Here is a 25,717-nt window from a genome sequence, read left to right on the forward strand (position 1 = left end):
TCCCAATTTGTTGGTTGCCAATCTGTCCTTTTGATGGTGTCCTTTGCCTTACAGAAACTTTGTAATTTTATGAGGTCCCATTTGTCAATTCTTGATCTTAGAGCATATGCTATTGGTGTTCTGTTCAGAAACTTTCTCCTTGTACCGATGTCCTCAAGGGTCTTCCCCAGTTTCTTTTCTATTAGCTTTAGAGTGTCTGGCTTTATGCGGAGGTCCTTGATCCATTTGGATTTGAGTTTATTACAAGGAGACAAGGATGGATCAATTCGCATTCTTCTGCATGCTGACCTCCAGTTGAACCAGCACCATTTGTTGAAAAGGCTGTCTTTTTTCCATTGGATGTTTTCAGCCCCTTTGTCGTGGATCAAGTGGCCATGGGTGTAGGTTCATTTCTGGATCTTCAATCCTGTTCCATTGATCTTCCTGCCTGTCACTGTACCAATACCATGCAGTTTTTAACACTATTGTTCTGTAGTATTGCTTGAGGTCAGGGATACTGATTCCCCCAGAATTTTTTTGTTGCTGAGAATAGTTTTAGCTATCCTGGGTTTTTTGTTGTTCCAGATGAATTTGATAATTGCTCTTTCTAACTCTGTGAAGAATTGAGTTGGGATTTTGATGGGTATTGCATTGAATCTGTATATTGCTTTTGGCAAAATGGCCATTTTAACTATATTGATCCTGCCGATCCATGAGCATGGAATGTTTTCCCATTTTTTGAGGTCTTCTTCCATTTCCTTCTTCAGAGACTTGAAGTTCTTGTCATACAGATCTTTCACATGTTTGGTAAGAGTCAGAAAACTCATAGCCCTGAGTGCCTCCAAAAAGAAAATGGAGAGAGCATATACTAGCAGCTTAGTGACACACCTGAAAGCCCTAGAACAAAAAGAAGCTATTTCACCCAGGAGGAGTAGAAGACAGGAAATCATCAAACTCAGGACTGAAATCAATCAAGTGGAAACAAAAAGGATCATACAAAGAAACAACGAGTCCAGGAGCTGGTTCTTTGTGAAAATTAACAAGATAGATAAACCCTTAGCCAGACTGACCAAAGGGCACAGAGAAAGTATCCAAATCAACAAAATTAGAAATGAAAAGGGAGATATTACAACAGAAACTAAGGAAATCCAAAAAATCATCAGATCCTACTACAAAAGCCTATACTCAACACAACTGGAGAATCTGGAGGAAATGGACAATTTCCTAGACAGATAACAAATACCAAAATTAAATCAGGAGCAAATAGATCATCTAAACAGTCCCATAACCCCTAAAGAAATAGAAGGGGTCATATAAAGTCTTCCAACCAAAAAAAGCACAGGACCAGATGGTTTCAGTGCAGAATTCTATCAGACCTTCAAAGAAGACCTAAAACCAATACTCGTTAAACTATTCCACAAAATAGAAACAGAAGGAACCCTACCCAATTCCTTTTACGAAGCCACAATTACACTGATACCAAAACCACACAAAGATCTAACAAAGAAAGAAAACTTCAGACCAATCTCCCTTATGAACATTGATGCAAAAATACTCAATAAAATTCTTGCCAACCGAATCCAAGAACACATCAAAACGATCATCTACCATGATCAAGTAGGCTTTATCCCAGGGATACAGAGTTGGTTCAATATACGGAAATCCATCAATGCAATCCACTACATAGACAAACTCAAAGAAAAAAACCACATGGTCATTTAATTGGATGCTGAAAAAGCATTTGACAAAATTCAGCATCCTTTCATGCTTAAAGTCTTGGAAAGAACAGGAATTCAAGGCCCATACCTAAACATCCTTAAAGCAATATACAGCAAACCGGTAGCCAGCATCAAACTAAATGGAGAGAAACTTGAAGCAATCGCTCTAAAATCAGGGACTAGACAGGGCTGCCCCCTTTCTCCTTATCTTTTCAATATTGTACTTAAGGTACTAGCTCCGGCAATTCGACAACATAATGAGGTCAAAGGGATACAAATTGGAAAGGGAGAAGTCAAACTATCATTATTTGCAGATGACATGATAGTCTACCTAAGTGACCCAAAAAACTCCACTAGAGAACTCCTACAGCTGATAAACAACTTCAGCAAATTTGCAGGTTATAAAATCAACTCAAACAAATCAGAGGCCTTCCTATACTCAAAGGATAAGCAGGCTGAGAAAGAAATTAGGGAAATGACACCCTTTACAATAGCCACAAACAGTATAAAGTATATTGGGCTTTTGGTCTTCTAACATCTCACTCCTCCCTGTTGCTTTACAACTCTCAACCCATTCAAATCCAGGTCTTCTTTTCTCTATCTCTGTTTAAAAATCAAACAGGTAAACAAACAAACAAATAAGATGTAAACCCAACTAAAAGGTATAAACAAAGGACACACACACACATACACACACACAAATCCATAAAAAATTAGAAACCATAGTATATTATGAATATATAAGCAAAAAATATATAGCAAAGACACCTGAAAAAGCAATATGTTAAAAAAAAGCATACAAAAATACATTGAACTCATTTTGTATTGATCAACTACTGCTGGCCATGTGGGTCTATCTTTAAGTTGGTTTACACACTCCATTCACAAATAAAAATTTTTTATTCCTTTGTTAAAATTTTTCTTTTTATTTTTAAAGAGGTATAGAAATATTTGTTTATTTCATAAATTGATGCAAGTTTTCTTTTCATCAGTTTGACAATAGCCTTAAAAATCAGTTTTTTTATTCCCTAACTAAATTTTTGTTCATTAAACATTTCCTTGAAATAAATAATTATCTATTTTCATGCACATGAGTGTTTTACCCACATGCATGTATGTGTACCCCATACGTGCTGCTACCCTTCAAGACAGGAAGCAAGAACCATATCCCCGGGACCTGGAGTTGTGAATGTTTCTAAGCCAACATGTGGCTACTAGGAACTGAAACTTGGTCTTCTGGAAGAGCAGACTTCATCTCAGCCAATTGTAATGCCTTTATAGTACCACAAGAAAGGATTTACACAATGGAATACTACTCAGCAATTAGAAACAGTGAGTTCACAAAATTTTTAGGCAAATGGTTTGATCTGGAAAATATCATCCTAAGTGAAGTAACCCAGTCACAAAAGAATACACATGGAATGCAATCTCTGATAAATGGATATTAATCAGCCCAGAAGCCCTGAATACCCAAGGCAAAAATCGCATAACAAATGACTCCCATGAAGAAGTATGGAGAAGGTCCTGATCCTGGAAAGGATTGATCTAGCATTGGAGGGGAATATAAGGAGAGAGAAGAAAAGAAGGGAGGTAATAGGAGAATGGATAGAGAGAAGAAGGTTTATGGGACATATGGGGAGGGGGAATCTGGGAAAGGGGAAATCATTTGGAATGTAAACAAAGAATATAGAAAATAAAAATATTAATAAAAAAGGATTTCAATAAATGGGTAAAAAATACTTATATATTTTGAGGTCAAAATTTAAATTTAAATTGGGCATGTTAAGATGGATCAGGCAATAAAGGCTAGGCTTTTAAGTAAAAACAGAGGAGAAAACTAATTGTCCTTTGCATGCAGTTGTAAGTTGGAGATAGCTTCTTGGTTAGGGATGGAAGTTAATTCTCACTTCTCTTAGCACTTAGATGCAATATATTTTATAATATGTAAGAGCAGAGACTCTTAGTTTGTTGCTTTATTTAAATTTATTTGCCAGAGTTTATGAACAAATGGGCTAATATTTACTTTATATGGATTTATTGATTAGGTACCATTTCCCATGTGATTTTTAGCACTGAATGTTACTCATCATACAAAATGTTCCTAGAATGCTTTGTAAACTAACATCAACTGACATCATGTCATATCCATTTGGGAACATGTATATGTATAGATACTTTGTTGAATACTTGTTAAGTAAGGATGCTCTTTTTACTACAGAATTTTTCAAAGCTGTAGAAGATAAGAACATTACCTCTATATTTTATTAACATGACCTAGCTATGCTAAGGTCTCTAAAGATAAATGTAATTAATATTTACTTATAAAACTACATTTACCTATTCCCTTTCTCTCTCTTTCTCTCTCTCTCTCTCTCTCTCTCTGGTGTGTGTGTGTGTGTGTGTGTGTGTGTGTGTGTGCATGTTTGGGGTGAACATGAATATCATCAGTAGGAGTTGGTTCTCTTATCTTACAACAGGTTCCAGTGACTAAATTCAAGTCATGAGGATTGATGCAAAGCCCTTACCCACTGAGTTATCTGGCTGGCCCTTGGTATTTACTTTTAAATGATACTATGGTTTAAATATTAAGAGCTATGGCTTAAGTGAGATAATGTCTTTGTGTAGTTAGATTATATTCAAGTGTCGGGGTGAATTGGCCTTCTAAGTAGTACTTAGCGTGTTTATTCAAAATTTTGTTGAGCAGTCTATTAATTAGAAAAATCTATATTACTTTGAGATTTGGACATGCAGTTATTTCTCCAGTAGAAAATATTCTGTAATCATTTTAGCTTATTTTCATTGTTTTGCAATCATGAAATTGCCGGTGAATACTCTCTAAGACTGTAATACTCATCCAGCAGAATTACATATGGATGTTAAGCTGTGTTGTGTGAGGCTACATATTCTGATCACCTGGCAATGCATGAAACTTCAGCTCTGATACAAGTATAAGGAAGGAATCACTTAGATTTTTAATAAACTCATCAAAATCATTGTCATCATGTCTGGAATGCAAATAAGTGGTCCCTGAGTACTTAATAAGCATTTTTTTAGATTTTAAATTTTGAGACAATAAAATGAATTAAAAAATAAAGATGTAGAACTGACATACAGAAGCAGAATTAATTTTATCAATCAGGCATTCTACAAAATAGAAAAAGAACAAAACTGATCTATTCTCAATTTTGCTAAGGAAAGAACTATAATATCAAAATTCATGTGGAACCTTCTGTTTCAAAAGCAGTTCTGTGATTAAGACTCACGTTGATTTCTGGAAACAGCATCTGAGTTAGTGTTTTCTGTTCTCCTTTCTTGCTGTTATGGATCACACTGCTCCATCAATTGATACTAGGTACAGTGGCAGATACCTGTAATTGATTATGTCCAGGGAGTACATGGTAAGATCCTGTGTGAGAAAATGTGATGGACACTGATCACATAACACCATGCCTGATGTGTACAAAGGTTAAGATAAACATATGTCCCAGGACTGGAAATGAAGTTTTGTAAATCAAGCTCCACAGGAGACTGAGGTGGGAAGAGAATTTTAAGATCAAGACCAATTTAGACTAAAGGAGGAGTTTTGGACCGGCTTAGGCAGTTTATCAAGGACCTGTATCAAAACAGGAATAAAAAAAAATGACAGGATCTGGGTGAGGTGGTGGGGAGTATGGAGGAAGGTCCTTTGGATAAGAGGGCTTGGGAGTTGGTTGCCTGCATCGCATGTGATGATCTCTAGATTTAATCTACAGCACTGCAATAAAAATAGCACACAACCATCCATGATTAAGGGATGAAAGACATGAAGGAATGGTTAAGGTGAAGAAAGAGATGTAAGAGACATGACTTTGAAGGAGTCTAAGATATAAATAAAAATTTCCAATGGATGTATTTTATCAATAATACATGACACCACACTCACCTGGATCGATGGGAATTACTCAAATTTTAAGATTTATGTAAACATTATTCTTCATAAGGAATAAGGAAGTCACAGAACAGCCTGTTACTCTTCTTTGGAGTATAATGTTATTTATGCTGTGTGATGTTTTTAGTGCACTGCTATGTCAATTTACAGGGTTCAGGCCTTGAGGCCTTTAGGAACATATTTAAATTCTCTCAGTAAAAATGTACATTTCCTAAGATTTCTTTCACTACTATTCATTCAATTTTACTGAGTTACAATAAAATTTACCCAGAAAATCCTGACTATGCAAAAATACACAAGTTATTACTTCCTGCATAGGCATAAAAGTTAACTATACATGGTAGCTTAAGAGTCACTATTTGTGACTCTTAGTTTACCAGATAGCAGCAACTTCACTTCATTCTAGTTTTCTATTGGTGTGTACACATATACACAAACACACAAACACATATACACACAAGTACAGTACATATACATATATAATATACATACTATTTTATATAATATTGTATATTTTACATATTCCAATGACCTCAAAAAATAACTCAAAATTTCTGAAAAAATTTAGTAGTGTGCACAGGCATATGTGACACCCACTTTATCTCTACGACCATATTTTGTGACTCTGTGAGTACATGTAGTCATTTGAATAGCCTATTCTTTATTTCATGTATTTAAGGTGAATTAAAATTTTATTGTCTTCTCTAGGACTCAAATTAGAATAGTAAATCAATAGGAGTATGCTTAGAGCAGTAACCTGAGTGTTTTCAATTATGCCAGTACAATGTATAGAACTTCCTGGAACCTGAAATTATAATTAAAATGTAAAAAAGTGAGTGTATGCAGGAAATAATGTGCCAATATTGTTCCTCATTTGACCCTTAGATGCTTACTCTTTTATTTAAACTTTACATTATATCTGGCCTATTTTATATTGAGTAGCAATGAGAACATTATGTTTTAAAAATTATGTCTGTAATTATCTCTTTTATCTGTCCAGAACATAATGAATGTCAGTACCATTCAAAGGCTACAAGTGTTTTAATTATTTATATTAAATTTAAGTATTGATGTGTATCTTCTTATTGAAGAGAGAGTATTACATCGAAGGAAGTGTGTGCAGGACTTTTGGTTTCAATTTTCTTTCTTCCAAGGAGACAGTCTTTGATCATAGCCTTGAAATTGTTTATAGCTGTTAGCCTGCTTATGGAGAATAGACTGAGGCCGAGCGGAAATTCGAACAGAATCTTGTGTAGTTGTCCTTGAGCAGTACATAGACACTTTGCAGTGAGGAAGTAGTGTGGTATTATAAGACTGTGGAGCCAGATATACCATAGTTTGTATACAGTTCTACCAAATACTTAGAGTAAGATTTCAGACTGTTACAGAAACTCATTGGCTCATCTGGAAAGAACATGAAGAGACAGCTCTTACTTCACAGAAATAGGTACAAAATAAATTTGCTGAGATGGGCATGAAACTATAAGGCTGGAGAGTAGAGCTAGAACGTGAGACATCATAGCCCTCCTTATGGTTAAATTGTGGGCCTTCCAAGTGTCAGCTAACAGAAGGGCATGTCTGATGGGCTCTGCTTAGATCATACTCATTGAACCTGCAGCAGATAATATCACATATGATGATTTCAGAAAACATCATGGAAAAATTGTTGTTTTATTGTAGAAGCAATTTCAAGTTTGGTAAGCTCAATGTAGGACAGAACCTTAGACAAGATCTTTAAATTGTTTTTGTTTGTTTATTTGGTAATTTTTGTTTTTGTTTGTGTTTCTTGTTTTGTCTTTGTTTTTGGTTTTGTTTTTTTTTTGCTCTGTGTGGTTACCAACACTATCTTCTGCAACATACAAATCCAAGATTGCTTCAACATGTTGCCTCAGTTGATTCTACTTGAAATTACGCTCCTTAAAAATTCTGTTCTCTAGGAAGAGTTAGCTTTGATTTCTTTCCCTTTAAATCTATTGATTTTATTTTTCTTTTAAATATGTGTATTTCTGTGTGAATGTGAGAACATATGTTGCTTTTCTAAGTTTGTACATCAGAAAACAACCTGAAGTATTGGTATCTTATCTCTGAGTATCACAGTCTAGTTGGCTGGTGAACATCTGGAGCCAATGCTATCTCTGTCACCCATCACATTATAGGAATGTTAGAATCATATAGCATGTTATTCACTTGTTCTTTATATGCAAATAGGGAAAGTCCCCTTTATATATGTGTCTTACTTTGTATTAAGTAACTAAGTAAGCAAGTAAGTAAGACTACACAGTAAGATACAAGATATAAAGAGAATTTTCATGTCCCAACAGACACATCAGTATATTTCCATTCAAAGCAGACCAGGAACTATAACATGTTCCATTTTACTACCACTCAAATATCATGTTTCCTTTGGAATTGTTTTCAAACTTTAAGAGTAAAATAAAGTTAAAATCAAAATTACTTATATAATTCATTATGTAAAAGCATGTTGCTGCTAATACAGCAGATCAAAATGGAGAAAGGATAGTCCAAAATGAAGGAAAAATAGCATAAATAAAACAATAGGGAAGGTTAGAGTTGAGATTTGGTGAACGTGTTGCTATAGCAAAATCAAACAATACAAAATAGCATGAATGAGTTTCTAAGCACAGAAGAATGGTTTAGAAACGAGATTAATGACAGGTTTGACTTGGCTGTGTGATGGTGCACATGTTGGATGGGCTTTGACATATATTAATCATGGAATGAAAGCAAAAGGTAAGTGAACTATAGCTGTGGGTAGCATTTGTAGAAAACTGTCTCTATTTCCAGATCAGACACAGGCTGGAATATTTCCACCAAACAGATGATGAGATGAGAGTGAAAATAATGTGAGAGTTAGATAAATGTTACTATTTTTGGAATATTGAGATTTAATTCAAAATAAAAAGTCAGGACAACATACATGATGATATGCTGGAATATAACAAATATAGATACACACACATACAGGCACATACAGACAGATAAACACATATAGACAATTTAATATTTCACAAGGATTTTGTAGACAAGTAAAATTGATAAACTATAAGCAAATCACATAACTAAATATACTTAGCTTTCTATGCTGTCAATCTGTTATTTTAAGCAACAACATATTCTAAGTGACTGACAATTTACTTCCCTTTCGCCTTCAGCAATGAAATATTATTAAGTAAGCATCAGCTATAGTGACAGTAAGCATTGTTGGAATTTTACCGACTGTTTCTCTTTTAATCTTTCCCCTACTTTGTGTTAGGTTCTGAAGTTATTTCTTTAGTCAACTTGTTATTTTGAACATAACTTATATCCAAATGCTTCTGAAAACATGATAACTTTCTTCATCTTTGGGAATAAAGAGTCTTTTACGTCCTCAAATTCTATTAGTAAAATACTGTATTAAGACAGAATTTGTGGTCAACTTAAAGAATACCCATGACAAACACTATATGTTAAATAACCATTTAAAATTATATAAATTAAGTAGGTGTGATATTATTCACCTTCACCTTCAGTCCTGGTTTGAGGCAGAGGCAGGTATAGTTAGGGCCAGCTTTGTCTACACACTGAGTTCCAGGACAACAAGGGTTCTAGGGAAATTAGGTCTCAAATGGAACTGGCATGTAGATGGATGGATGGAAGGATAGATAGATAGATAGATGATAGATAGATAGATGATAGATAGGTAGATGATAGATAAAAAGGAAAACAACAACAAAAGCAATTATATAAATGAGAAGGGCTCAGCTGATAAAGCTGCATGCTAAGCCTGAAGGTCTGAATTTAATCTCTTAGACCTTCATAGTAATAAGACAAAACCAAATATCTCTAGTTGCCTCCTGATTTCTACATGTCTTTTGAGGCATGCATGCATGCGTGTCCCCTCATGACAAACAGTAAATGTTGAAAATGTTTATGAATATAAGTTTACACAAGCCAGTATACTTCACTGGAGTAAAAGTTAAGAGCACAAAGAAAAGGAAAAACTGTGTTGGTGAATAACATATATAGGTGTATTTCTCTCTCTCTCTCTCTCTCTCTCTCTCTCTCTCTCTCTCTCTCTCTCTCTCTCTGTGTGTGTGTGTGTGTGTGTGTGTGTGTATGTGTGTGTATGTGTGTATGTGCAAGTTTACAGGGATTAGAATGCAAACAAAATCAATGTTAAAGAAAAAAGAATCATGAAAGAGTACAGAGAGATGAGAAAAATAGAAAAAGTATTTTAGGCTTTCCTTTTGGAAAGAAAGACATGAAAGCACATGTCTCTCTTGTGCAAATAAAGGTGGTCAGGAAAGTGGACAAAGGACGAGAGATGGGAGAGTATATGAAAAAATAATTGTTAAATTGTAATGAATACAACAAATGAATCATCATACCTATACTAATTTAGGTCTAGAATTATCTCTATTCTATGTTATGAACATGCTAGTTTCCAGGGGAGTGCTGATGACTCTTATGAGAGTGGATATTCCACATGACCAAGCTTTCTGTATATGTCTGTCATGCCCCAGGCAGGCTAATTGCAAAGCCATGCAGATCATGACATTTAAACTTACTATATTCCTTAAATCTCATTCCTCTCCCTCCTCCTTCCAAGAGCACTACTTCAATACAGAGAAAATAGGTCATGTATAATTTGTGGAAAGTTTTATGACACTTACTATTGATTGGGATCTGAGAAATTTCAGCACATTTCATTTCTGCTGGCAGTCCTGGTGAGATGAGGGATGAGAATAGGATTGGTAGGTACTAATACCATTTAGTTCATGCTCTTATCCAGAAAGACATAATATCAACCATTCTTCATCTGTGTATCTTCAAAACATTCTGATGGCATAATACTAAGCATTAATATATTAAAAAATTCTTGTCTGCTATTGGTTACCACCAATACATAGTACGATTTTTTTTTTAAAAAAAAAAAAACAGGTTGAAATCATTACTTTCCAAACAGACATTGTTGGCTTGATTATGTTAAATCATTTTTTAAGAATGATTATGTCTCTCTATGAAGTAATATTTAATATTAGCATCTATTCATCTATCATCTTCTATCAACCTTCCTACATAGATCATGTTCCAATTTTTCTGTTTCCTATAATATTAAAATCTTAGAGTTACTATTGCTGTGAGGAAACACTGTAACCAAAAGCAACGTAGGAAGGAAAGGATTTATTTTATACTCAGTTTCATATAGCAAAGTAATGAGGGCAGGAAGTCAGGCAGGGCAGGAACTTGGAAGCCCCTGATGATGCAGGGCCATGGAGGCAGGCTCCGTACTGCTGGCTCCACATTATTTACTCACTGTGCTTCTAATAGAACACAGAATCCCCAGCTCAAGATGGCACTACCCACAATGGGCTGGGCCATTCCCCATCATTCATTATTTAAGAAAATACCTTACACTTAGAGCCTATGGAGGCTTCTTAAAACAAACAAACAAACAAAAAAGAAACTACTGTTCCCTCCTTTGAGACTGTAGCTTGGGTTAAATTGACATACGTCTGCTTAATTAACCATTATCAGCTTGACACATAATCACATCAGCCTTAAACCACATCCTTTCCTTTCCCATTCATCCTCAACATCTCACATTAACAAAAGAAATAACTTAATAGCCTCAGAGTCTTTATAAATTCAAACAAATTAAAAGCATTAAAAGTTCAATAGAAGAATGGATGCAAAAAAATGTGGTATATATACACACTGGAGTACTATTCAGCCATTAGAAACAATGAATTCATGAAATTCTTAGGCAAATGGATGGAGCTGGAGAACATCATACTAAGTGAGGTAACCCAGTCTCAAAAGATCAATCATGGTATGCACTCACTAATAAGTAGATATTAGTCTGGAAAACTGGAATACCCAAAACATAATCCACACATCAAATGAGGTACAAGAAGAACAGAGGAGTGGCCCCTTGTTCTGGAAAGACTCAGTGTAGCAGTACAGGGCAAAACCAGAACGGGGAAGTGGGAAGGGGTGGATAGGAGAATAGGGGGAGGGAAGGGGGCTTATGTGACTTTCAGGGAGTGGGGGACCAGAAAAGGGGAAATCATTTGAAATGTAAATAAAAAATATATCGAATGAAATAAAAAAATACAAAAAAATGTTTAGTCCCTTTAAAATATCTAATATCTTCTCCTTCATCACTCCAGCAGATGGGGGAGCTAGTTCTGGGGTCAGGAAATCAGAAGAGCTGGCCCTTTTCCTTGATAGCTTAAGCATTCAGTGGCCTAACTGGGGCAGTGCTGGAGGTCAGGGTGCAGGGGCGATGCCAGGCTGACCAACCCAGGCCCAGATCCAGGCTGATGAGTTGCCCCACCCCAACAACTACATCATCTGTGAACTGCTAAAGCATGTGAAAGTGCAAATCCTGCAGATTTAATGCTTCAGAATACCTATGACCCAGTACTACAATAGACTATCTGAGCAAAGTCCTTGTGATAATCCAGCTTTGATAGTGGAGCAGAAATCAGAAACCTCAAACTAGACCATTGCAATGAACATTTGCCAGTAAACATATGTAGAAAAAGGGTATTAAACACTATGATTTTGATACCATGCTTGGTCAATTTTTGAGCAGCCCATAAAGACATTTGTGATTTTTACCTGTTTTTTATTGTTTCATGATGCCATCATTGTATTTAAACTACCATGTCATGTACATTTTCCTCATGCTTTTTTTAAGTAGCTATTTTTATCAAAAAATACTTGTCTTGTAGCCACAAACACAGAATATATAAAAATAGAGAAGGAAATTACAGTAGAGATTTTATAGTTTAATATCTCCTTTATTTTTGTAAGTATAAATTATAATTATGAAAGAAATATAAAAAGCTATCCTTTTGGTGAGAAAATAACCATTTCATGAGCATAGCATATTCAAAGTAATACAGTTCTTATTTAAATTTATAAATATTCTGGGTTGGATAGTTAGATGATTCAGATGAAGCTCACACTCAGAAATAACCTTAAAACAATCTGTACTTTTTTTTTATTCGATATATTTTTATTTACATTTCAAATGATTTCCCCTTTTCTAGCCCCCTACTCCCTGAAAGTCCCGTAAGACCCCTTCTCTCCCCCTGTCCTCCCACCCACCCCTTCCCACTTCCCCGTTCTGGTTTTGCCGAATACTGCTACAAGGAGTCTTTCCAGAACAAGGGGCCACTCCTCCTTTCTTCTTGTACCTCATTTGATGTGTGGATTATGTTTTGGGTATTCCAGGTTTCTAGGTTAATATCCACTTATTAGTGAGTGCATACCATGATTCACCTTTTGAGTCTGGGTTACCTCACTTAGTATGATGTTCTCTAGCTCCATCCATTTGCCTAAGAATGTCATGAATTCATTGTTTCTAATGGCTGAATAGTACTCCATTGTGTAGATATACCATATTTTTTGCATCCACTCTTCTGTTGAGGAATACCTGGGTTCTTTCCAGCATCTGGCAATTATAAATAGGGCTGCTATGAACATAATAGAGCATGTATCCTTATTACATGGTGGGGAATCCTCTGGGTATATGCCCAGGAGTGGTATAGCAAAAGAAAATCCAACTAAATATGAAAATCCAACTAAAATATGAAAAACATAACCAATGAAGGCTTTCTCTTTTGTTTGTCACAGGGTCCAAGTTTTCTCTCTGAGGCCATTTTTCCTAAACATGCAGCAAAAATTGAAGAAGTAGATCCATCTTTCAACCTCCACGAAACCGTTACTAAGGTGGGGATGCCTCTGTGAGTTCACAAATAGAATGAAAACAAGTTTTTTGTTTTCATGTTACTGTCGTTTGTTTATTTGTCTTTCATAGGTAGAAGATAAAGGAAAATCAGTCAGGACAATGCTTTTATAAGTAGTAAAGATGATAGCAAATTGTTCGGAAAAAAGTAAAATCATTCAACATAAAGTTTTTGATGCAGGATTTATGACAAATCAAGTGTCAACAAAATAATTTTTTGCCCTTAGCCTAAAATCAAGTGTGTATTTTATTTTAATTGAACACTAATTTCAAGTCATCATAAAACAAAATAAATTTTCGAACTTATCTATCCAAAGTTTCCTTTAAATATATTTATTTCTTGGATTTTTATGTGTGCATATGTGTATGTGGTACGTGGGAATGCACATGTGTCGTGATCATGTAGTGTAAATGATAACTTTCTGAAGTCAGTTGATACTTGACTTCTACAATGCGGGTCAGATGTATGAAACACATGCTGTCAGGCCTGGCAATAGACATCTTTACATAGTGAGCCCTTATAGGGCCTGTTGAATATATAGTTTAGCCCCAGTAAAAGAAGAGCTTGCGTTACATTGGTACAGAACTGCATTTATAATATGGCACGTTTCTACTGTGTATATTTAGCCATAATTTTATTTTTCAAATAAACATTATTTTTCCAGTGTGGAGAATAGAAATTTATTGTTCTTCTTATCAAATGGCATCTTATGAGCTTTTACATTGACAAATTATTCATCTAACCTGTCAAAACCCACCTCTTCGGGATAGACTTTGCAGTGTATATTGATATTCCAGTACCATTAAAATAATCCATATTTATGTATACATACTAGAATTATTTAATCATCCTTAAATCTTAGCAAAATGTGACAGGCTGTTTTTCTCCTTAAAAAGCAGAAGTGTGGTAAAAGAAACAAACCTCAGCGTGTGGCCACTGAATAATCTCAGGATTGAAAGCCTGGAAGTCTATAATCGGTCTCTGATATTTAAGAACTATGTAAATTTGGTTTTTGAACTTTTAAAGTGAATTTTGAATTACAATTTACTTAAAATTCATCTAAGCTCATAATATTTATTATGTTGTTCTTTACTATCAACTCCAGTTGCCTGTATTCATTTTTAGTACCTTCATCTGATGTCTATATTTTTATGCAGATGTAGCTAAAGAAAAGTTGCCATCAGATCCTTCCTTACCGTTTAAAATATAAATTATATTTCTAATACTTAGAGATTATATACATTTTACATATATTTACATATATTTGTATATCAATATGCCAATGGAGATATAGGGTTTTAAGTGGATATTTAGATACAAATGCATCTGTATATATAAGCGTATGAATAATAATTCACTTAAAAATCTGAATACCTATTCTACATTAGTATGCTCTTTTAAGCAAAGAATTATAGGATTATAAAATGATGCAATCATATTTTTCCTAATTTCTTATATTCTGTTGATTATGGAAATAAAGGATTTTTGTAAAACAGCAACTTGAGACTATATTGACATCAGACATATAATGGGGGTAGTAGTATAGTTGATGAAATTTCCAGACACAAAAAATGCTTGACCTTATTTCATAGGATGACTGCACACTGATTCTAAGTAGCTGAGATTTTTGCTCCACATAACTAGAACTTTTGGGAGTATTTTGGGAAAAGGTAGGTGAGTAAACAAGTGTCTATGAACAGAGTCTGAACATTCACAGAGTTTCAGTGCTCCATGTGATAACTAAGTACACCTAAGTATTACATGGATTTCATGTTTGCCTCCACTCATGTTCTACATGTGTTTTCTATTACATTGGGTGCTATATATACACATTTTATTGGAAACTTAAAGGAATATTGAACCAAATTCCTTGCCTTTAAATCATCATATGCAAAGTAAGAGCATACCTTAGATTTCTATGAAAGTTTTCACACACACACATACACAGACAAAGAGAGAGAGAGAGAGAGAGAGAGAGAGAGAGAGAGAGATGTATGTATATATATTCCCAATGTTAATTCTCTTTCTAAACTGCATTCATATTTCAAACATAGACCAAGGGAAGAAATTGTACTTCTGGAGTTCAGCCTTAAATTAGTAGCAAGAATGCAGACCTGTAAAGAAAATATTTAATATTATATAACTTGATGTTAATATCCAATTTTCTTATCATCATGAACAACAACAAAAATGATAAATACTAACACATATCTTGGAAATGTATAAAATGAATTTTTGTTCATTTTCAAGTGTGCCTAGAAAATATTAATATTTTACAATTGAATTTTATTTTACTATTAATGTAGAAAGTAATAGACTAATGATATTCATTCTCTCTAGGAAACAGCTAATAAGAATGCTGTCCATATTTTCTCAACACATTTGATATTCTTTTTTTAAAATTTGATATTTTTAATATGAAAACTTAAAGAGCTAATGTCTTTAAAGTAAATTATTTACCTGTATTTTCTGAAAAATATTTATATGAGGGCCAAAATACAGCTTTTCTTTATTGTCTCTCTCTCTCTGTATCTAATAATGATTTATAGCTTATAAACATGAAAAAAATAATGTTAGTCTAATTAATGGTACTATGTTTAATATATGGAAATTGGGGGTAAATTTTAATGTGTGAAGAATTATGGTTGTCAGAATATTGTATCTAGTGTAAGTGGTTTGACCACAGTGTATTACTGATACTATTCCACATTATAGTGTGACATTGTAAAAATAGCACTTATCTGAGTTAAAAAAACAGAAATATGTGCATATTTTTATAAACTAACTAGGAAAAAACTGGTACTGAGGTACAAGAGATGCTATATAAATTGAAAAGAGTGATCAGTATTGGTTTAAAATCTTTTTATTTAACATGCATACTTAATGATGCAATATTGGCCAATGCTGAGGAATGCTTGAGATTCTTCATGTAACTGCATTCAACTTTTCAGTTTCACATCTTAAGTCCTTTCAGTCAGAGTTGATTTTCAAACAGTACTGTTGTAAGGCAAAACGGTGTATTAATATTTGTGATATAATCAGTCACCATCTCCCAGCAAGTAACTCTTTATATTTTAAAATTTCACCAAAAAATGCAATTTTAGGTCAACATAAATTTTCTACATTCTAAATGGTAACTATATATGTTTTGTGCTTTTCTGCATTTAACCAATATTTCAAAATGAACCAGGTCTTCCCATTCATGTTAAGTGAATTGAGTCCGTGAAAGCAGGTCATCAATGTTGTTGTCCTCCGAGGTTTAATTTTCTTTCTGTTTGAATATTTCTTCGCATTTTTCTTTTGAGATAAAGCACAGAACCTGAGAATGTAATGAATGAGTCTCGGTATTGATGCCAAAAGTTGCCGTCCTTCATGGCTTCAGCTGTCAGGTGCTTCTGTGTAAAGCCACCGCATGGCGGTGAAGAGGCTTGTCTTACCCTCTGCTACAGTTGTCTGACAAATCGCATTTTAGCTCCTGAGTTATCACAAAAGCCCGTCTAATTCCTTCAAAGACTAAAGCATGGATAAATGCTAGTATAAATCCTAGCTGCTTAATTCTTTAGTAGGTACATTTAAAAATCATCATGTATTTATATTTTAAATAAGCTTATTTCCCCTTCTATACTCAGGAGTTTTCTTACTGTGTCTCTAAATCTTCAACAATTATCTCACACATTGTTATTAACTACCTAGGCATTTCTGTTAGTTGACAATAAACCAAGCATGTGGCAAAAATCACTCGAATTACAGAATTGATAACCACATAGAAGTTGGCTCAAAGGGATATATCTGTAAGTCGTTTGAATGTCACATGCCAAAAAAGAGATAGTGATGTTGGCAAAAAGTAGGACAAACAAAAGCAGAGGAAGAAAGTCCCAACTTGAAATGGCATGTGCACAGCTCTATAGCAGCATTGAAGGAGAGGACAGATCAGGACATATGGAGAATAATTCACCAGGGAAGGGGCATGCAAAATATTTGAGGCATTTTGCCTTTAATATCCATGAGTTTCTTTGAACGTGATTTAAAATTAGATGTTGGTGACAATGTGTGAAAATCAATGATATGTATTTGTTGAAAGAAAAAAAAAAGCTTCCAAATTTGAGGAACTACTATAAAAGGGACCAAGAAGTTGTAGAATATGAGGCATGAATAGTGTTGAGATAGTAGGTATTTTACTAGTTGTGTCTGAGACAAAATGATAGTAGTGATACAATGTCACATGACACAGAATAAATTCTGCTTATGAACTTACTTGTGAATAACAAACAATTGGTCGTTCCTTGTTTGTACAAAATATGTGGGAAAAGATCTTTAAAAACTATTAGATTTTAAGTGAACTAGAGTTCTATAATTCTTTCCTTTCTTTTCTCCCTAAAAACCTACCCATTCCCACACTATGTTGATCTCAATTCATAGCATCTTTTTCTTTGTTTAATATTTCTAAGTGCAGGAGTCCATGTATGTATGAGTGTATGCATTTGTGTGTGTGTATGCATGTGTATGTGCATCATGTTCATATGTGTGTACAAATATATAAATATATAAATATAATCTTCTGAGTACACTTTATATATCATTTTAGTTTTGACTATAGTACAACCAGAAAAGGGAGTTATCCCTGTAAGAGAGTAATTCTCCTCCCAAGCATTCATTAGATGCCAGGTAGTTCTTTGTCTAGAGGTGGGACAATGTGTGTGTGTTTGTATGTGTGTACATGTGTGTACATGCATGCCTGTGTGTGTATGTGTGTGTGTGTGTGTGTGTGTTTTCATTTCATTTCTGCTTTAATTTGTATTGCACTGTTTGGTCTTGTTGGTACATCTATCTCTAGGAGAGACTGTTTCCCTATAGACTTTCTAGTATTGTGGAACATAAAATATTTTCATTCCCTCATGTGTGATGTTCCCTGAACTAAGGAAGCAGATGCTGTAATGTAGATGTATTCATGGAGGTGAGGCTTCACCAGTTCATTGAGCTCTGAATATTATTCAGTTATGATTTTCTGGGATGGTTTCCATTTTCTGTCAGGAAAGACTTTTGATGAAGGCTAGTAACTATTTGGAATTATGCTGGTCAAGCAAAGTGGTGGTAGTAGATTATTTTCTAATATCCATAACATACTAGCCCTAGGAAACTGGCTAGGTTTTTTATGCTAGTAAAGATTTCCCTCCTGTTGACTAGGCCTTTTGTCTAGACTGTTGGTTACCACTGACATATGACTGTCACTCACTGTGCCTTTATCAATATCTTGCCATACAGGTCTTTGTCATGGTTCATTGATGTTGCAGCTGGGTAAAACTGCTTCCCTTCCTTAGCAACCAGCTACGAGTTTTCTGGTACATTGGAGGTTAGAGGGTAACAAAAAGGTTCTTAGATGAAATAAAACTCAAAGGATCCTAGTCATTGGTCTTGGGTATGGAGTGTCTTCAACATTGGGGCTCACCCTTGACCCCTGAGAGACAAACCAAGGGCTAAAGTGATAATCTATATTATTTTTAGAGTTATTTGACTAGTGTAACCATTCAAAAGTTTGTCTTGCCTAGTACTGGGAAGTTTGTTAGTTTCTGGTATTTATGGGGAGCAATGTCAACCCAAGTGACTTAATTATTAAAGAATATCTGATATTATTACAAAATGTCTAGTATTATTAAAGGATGATGTTGTTACAGGGTATCTAATGTTCTTATAGTATATCTAATGTTCTTATATTATACATAATACTATTATTATGGGATATCAAATGTTATTACAGAATGTTTAATATTATATTAGGAAATCTAATACTGCTGCAGGACCTCTAATATGATAATAAGGGAATCCTTAGATATATTGTTCTTGAAGCTGGTTTTCTTTTTGCTTTGACTATAATAATGTCTTTACTATTACCATTTGTTAAAAAATTTAGATGATATAATATCACAAAAAGTAAAGTAAGTGAAATATTGTGATTTTTCCCCTGAGTGTACAGGTCTCAGGGAAGTTTCCTAGTGAGATTATATTTTAGAGTAAGACATTGTTTGGGTAAAGCCTAGAAACCAATATTAATAATTCTTATATAATTTGTATTTAGAAAATAAAATAATGTTTGACCTCATTTCACAGCTTTTAATTTAATTTTTAGTAATATGAAAAAATAGTGACAATTTTACTAATGATAAAAAGCATCAGACATACTTTGATTCTCACCATTTCAGATAAATTAATTGCACATACCTATCAATTGCCTTTCTGAATAAAATAGTTACCACTGTATTGCTTAACATCTTAACATCTTAGATATTGTTCTAAATACATGATCCTTGAAATGTAAATCTATTTTAAGAGATAAGATCTTAGCTTTCTTCTCCCTTTGGAGAGGGTCTAGCTGAGTGCCCAGCCTGGACTGTAACTAACAAGCCTCCCTCCTCAGGTTATGTCTTGTGGATTAGAGCCTTATGTTGTCATGGGTGACATAATAGTTTATTTAGCTTTTATGTCACTTTAGGTTCCTAAGACATGTTTTACTCTTAAAGCTAGTGAAGTTTTCTGGTATATGTCTTCAAAATAAGAAAATCCTCTAATGTTGGTGATGAATTGTTTGGATAAATCTTTTTACAAAATCAAATGTGTAAATATTTATCCTCTCATATGTATTTTTTACCCTATGCATATATTTATATTCTCATGTGTATATTTGAAGTTATTCTAAACTATAGTCTGAAAGGAAACATATATATAACTTTCCATGTTGTATGAACTTCATGATAATAGATGCAAACTTTCTCAGTGGGTAGCTGCATTTCATATCTTCATATCATGCATTAAAACAGATAATATCCTGGGGAGGTATTTGCAAAGCAGAAATCACATGTTATAATGAAAACTGTGTGTTAGAGCTACTCAAGGGGGAAGATAGTATATTAAAACCAACCTTTTATGCTGTGAGAAGGAAATATTATAGGTGTTTTTTCTTCACAAATGTATAATTAAACTCAATGTCTTCCTTTACTGAAACTGGAGATTGCATTGCAGCTATGATTTTTTTAAGTAGAGGGGTTTAGTTTATTGTTTTTCATTATACTGTAAAATCATTATTGTTTGTAAAGGAATGCCTGAGATGATCAATTTTGTTTGTTTTGGTTTTATTATCTAAAATGTTATTATTATATAAAATATATCAATATTTAATCTACTTTATTAAAATATTAGACATCAACATAAATATTGTGATCAATGCTACAGTGTGTTAAAAGAATTATTATTGTATTATAAGATATGAAACTAGAAAGGCTGTTAAGCTCTGAGTGTATACATTTTATTCATCTATATCAAAATTAAGCTCCAGGAACTAGAGATGAGACTCAATGGTCTGTTTTCTGTTTTGTTTTGTTTTGTTTTCTTTTGTTTTGTTTTGTTTTGTTCTGTTCTGTTTTGTTTTGTTTGCAGAACCTGATTTAGTTCCTACCATTCATACTATACATCACAGAACCACATATAACCTCATATTGAGGAGAGCCAATGTCTTTATTCTGGCCCTACAAATACTCTCACACATGTACATACATGCATTCTCACAAATGCATAAGAGTAAAAATTAAGAATCATATGAACAAAAAGAAGAATTCTGATTTGAACCTGTATTTGTAGCAAAAATATCAGCATGTGGGCAATATAAAATATAGTTGGAAGGTATATGATGACATGAAGATGAATATATATGACTATCAATAATGTGACAACTTTGAAGCACAACACATGCATTTTAGAAACTTTTTACATCTAACTCAAAACATAGTATCCCATTAAGTAGAATGACACTTTTGGTGATAGTTTCATTTTGTGCACTGTGCACATATGTGTTTCTTATTTTCATAACCTATCAAGAAATTGGAAATGAATTTATGTTTTGAGTTCCACGTTTCTCATTTACTCTGAGGAGGAATTGATGCATTTTTACACAAGTCTTGAACAATGTCACTGTCAAAGTCACCTCGAAGTATCCAGACAAAAAGCATAGTAACCAGTGCATAAAAGATGGACCCACAGGAGGAAGGTCAAATGCCCTTTTCAAAAAGTGCTGTTGAAGCAAGCTTATATAATAAAGAGATTTAACAGCTCCAGGCACTGTCTACTTATTAAGAAATAAAATCTAATATAATGCTACATCTCTGGATGACCTGTGTAACCTCTTGGAGGCTGTAATAATAGACTTTAATCTGAAGAGTTCAGTGCCTTGAAAGTAGGCCCCATTGTCCCACAGGTGAGGGAAGAGACAGCTGGCCATATGTGTACATATGCACATACAGAACCTCATGAGGTAAAAACTGATCAGTGACAGAGATACTCATTTCCACCTTCTCCCATATCACTTTTTGGAAACCCAGTCTCTCTTCTCCTAGGGTCTCAAACTTCACACAGTTATTTTGATGTGCTGCTTTGTTTGGTTTACTGATTTTTCCCCTTTTACAAAATTAATCTGTAGAACTTTACTGATTGCAACTATATTGACCTTACAACATTTAACAGAGATTCTTATAGTCAAATCTCTACCTTCGAAAATAAAGCATAATCTACTTTAAACATATTTTATCCAATGGTCAAAATTATAAACATTGGATTCATTTCTGCTACTATCTTATTTAATACATATACTCATCTTGTTCAATAAATATACATGAAGTCTATAAATTATGTAGTGATAAATCTATAATAGATATATTTCATCAGTCCTTCAAATACATCTCTGGATGTGTTATCTATTACAATTTTATATCTGTCTTCTATGTTGAATATTAACAAGTGGAGCTCCCCAATAAGGAAAGGTGTTGTCAAATGCATTGACTTTTCTGTAATGCTATGCTATACTATATTGTATCAGTAATAGCACACTATTAAAGCAAGGGATGGACTTTTTTCAGGTACGTTTCTAAAAAAAGAAAAAAAAAGTTGCTACTTTCTTGGGCTAAAGAAATGGTTTAATAGTTAGGTAGATCTAGTATAAATATGAGATTACACTCAATGTTCCGCAAATTGGAACCCAATCTTACTTTCTGCCTAAGGAAGTGGAGAGAAGACGCAAGTTTTTCTATTGTGTACAACAGCATATCAAATAATTAACTCTATAGATTTCCCAAGGACTTTATATTGAAAATAATGTCTTACAGATAAAATAATAATTTATTTAAATTTAACAATATTTGTTCAATACTGATTTGAATTTTCACCAATAACATGTGGTTGCCAATGAAATAAAATCAGCATATAGATGAAAAACACAATTTAACAAAAATACCTTCTCATTTTGAGTCAGGTTTTATTCTACTCCAATTAACTTTTTTATGGAACAGTCTTGATTGAACTATTGTTTAGAGGCCTTCTGTTAACCAGTTTTCTGTGACAGTGATCTAATATTTTAGAGCAGCATGCAAGAAAGGTTTTTGTTGCCTCATAGTTTTGTAATTTCAGTTCACAGTGAGCTGACATTACTCCCTTTAAGTTATAGTGCAGCAAAAGCTAGTTACCTCATATCTGATGACAAAAGACAAAGACTGGGGCCCTTCAACAATGTTCCAAATGCATCCATGTCCCAAAGACCTACCACAGACTTCATATGTCAAGTCTTCCAAAACCTAGTAATGAGCTGAGAACAAGACTAATATATAGTCTCTTGAAGTCAGATACAAACAACAACATTGCATGAAGCCAAACATTCCATCATCGCCCAACTCAAAAAAATTGACCTTCAGTTGAGTAACGAAGTATATGTGCTTTTGATAAGATACTTGAGACTTATGGAATTAAGCATGACATATGGATGGATTCTGATCCCTAGAAACTACACAGATGCCAGGTAGTACTATCTACTCACCTGTAATTCCTGGCTTGGAAGGCAGACAAGAGCTTCTAATAGAATGACAGCTTATCAATACTAGTCATATCAGTGAGCTGCTAGGTTCATTACAAGCCCTCGTCTCAATAGACAAGGTTACTGAGAATGGTTCATAACTAAGATAATTTCCAACATCAACCTGGGTCCTCCTTCTATACCTATATACATATGTGTGTCCACACACATGTAAACTTGAATATATACATGCATGTCTAACAAACATGTAGAAAATGGAAATAGAAATTATGCACTTTCAGAAGCCCTAGTTAATAGTTGGATATTAAAAACAAATTCATACATAAATAACGGTAAAAAGGATAGGAGAAATGTAAAGAACTTGATATGATGAAGAGAAAGGCAAATCCAGCAACATAAAAGCACAGGATGAACATAAAGGATTAAAATGTTTTACACAAAAGGTGTCCTTATTGCATGAAATCATTTGATTTTTGTAATTAAGACTACATTAAGCTAATAATTAGTCACAACTTCTGATCATCAGTCAATTTGTATGCTGCAGTGATGTTTTCTGACAAAAGTAAGTAGTCAATTTTCAGGCCAATGGATAGAAAGTATATTCAGTTGTTTCCCTTCACCTGGTCATTGTTGATTATAAAAAAAAAAAAATTAGTCAACATCCATGCCATCTAAGTCATTCCAGAGACCGTGGGAATATCCACTGGCAAAATATGAATGAAATCTCTGGTGTCAGTTATTTAATTTTGTTATCCAACCATTTGATTCCAAATTGTCATCAGACAGTATGCACTTTCTTCCATCTTTTAAAAGATCTGCTGCATTTGTTAAAATGTGTGTGTGTGTGTGTGTGTGCGTGCGTGTGTGTGTGTGTATGTGTATGTGTGTATATGTGTGTGTGTGTGTGTGTGTGTGTGGCCACACAAGTAAATGCAGGATGCAGGAACCCATGGAGGCCAAAAGATGGTATCAGATGCCTGGTGCTAGAGATACAGTTGTGAGCTCTTTAATGTGGATGCTGTGAACAGAAGTCATGTCCTTGGCATTAGCAGTAATTTACTTAACAATTGATCTGTCTCCACAGCACTGACCTTGTGTTCTAAATTTTAGATATAGCCACAATATTTCTTATTCTCACTTTGAAGCCTGGCATTTTCTAAATATTATAAATTTTTACATAATAGAAGTCCTTATAATTTATTATAATTCAATTTAAAATATTTCATTTTTAAACTAAATAATTTTATCTATTAAACTTAGATACCACAGCGATAGTATGTCTTCCACAGAAATGTCAGCTATCTGGAAATCTCTGCACACATGACTTTGCATGTGTAGCCATGTGAAGTAATTCTTATGTGCAAGGCTTACTGCTGGATATACTAGGACTAAATGAAGCCTGACATCCCAACTGCCTTTAAGATACAGATTAAATTCTGGGGCTGTAGCTCACTGATAAAGTTCTTGCCTCACGTGCACAAGGCCCTAGGCTTCAGAACCTAATTTCCACAAGGAATGTCCTTTACTACAGTCCTATGAAAATGTCATGAGCCTGCTCATGAAAATCTAAGCTGTAAAGAACTCCCATCCCTGGCTCTACTTGTCCCTAGCCTCAGATCTGCAGGCTTACCTATAAGTTCTCAGAGTTCCGCAGGAAAAGAAGCACAGAGAAGCAATGAGGAGAGAATCACCCCATAGATAGACAACGTAGAAGCTAGTACATCATCAGGAAGGATTTCGTGAACCACTTCCTCCAAGGATAAGAGTAAACATCTCAAGCACAGCCCAGGTGAGATTCAGTGCTCAAAAACAGGCCAAACCTAAAAGCTGATAAAGGAGCACTAACATGGCTGACTCCTGCTACAAGTGACTGGTTCCAACTGCTCCACAGGATAGGGTGATTGGGCAAGATAAAGAACTTAGGATCAACACTCCTCCTTCAGTCCTGAGATTGAAAACATCCCATAATAAAAAGACTCCTAAAAGTAAATAAACAAACAACAACAAAAACAAAGACACCTACACATAATAGAAAAATCTTTTGATGGACTTCAGAAAAGTATAAAGACACACATTTTTACTTATGTCTGATTGTGGCAAATACTGTGGCCCGTTCATTGTTTATCACTTCCCAAAATGGAAGATCTTCCCTTTGATCCCCGGCACGAAAAAACAACCAGTCCAAACAACCTTCATTTCAGCAATGGGCAGGAACTTTGTGGCTAATTATGATTTTTTGACATATGTGTCTGAGCTAAAGGGCCGCAGTTTCTAGAATGATGTTTGTCTATCTGAAGTATTAATAGCCAGAATATCTCTCAGTGCAGCTCATCAGCAGGCATTCTGTCCCTCCTTCAGCTATACTACAAAGCATCAGGTTGGCTTTGTAGTATACTTTGTGGTATGCTATGCATGTGCAGAGGTGAGGCACAACATGTAGTAAGTGTTATGTGCTGTGTGAGCGTCTGTAGCAATATGGTTAAAC

At 34.3% G+C, this 25,717-nt stretch overlaps 1 long non-coding RNA gene across 1 annotated transcript in view; it reads left to right on the plus strand.

The window, feature by feature from the left end:
- Positions 1–13,352, plus strand: part of LOC127683468 (uncharacterized) — a 181,755-nt gene extending 168,403 nt beyond the window's left edge. Inside the window, exon 3 of the long non-coding RNA XR_007977548.1 lies at positions 13,273–13,352. This is a non-coding gene — a long non-coding RNA (uncharacterized LOC127683468). The remainder of the gene's footprint in view (positions 1–13,272) is intronic.
- Positions 13,353–25,717: the final 12,365 nt, after the last annotated feature.

The sequence above is a fragment of the Apodemus sylvaticus genome, chromosome 4 (assembly GCF_947179515.1).
Source record: "Apodemus sylvaticus chromosome 4, mApoSyl1.1, whole genome shotgun sequence".
Lineage (NCBI taxonomy): Eukaryota > Metazoa > Chordata > Mammalia > Rodentia > Muridae > Apodemus > Apodemus sylvaticus.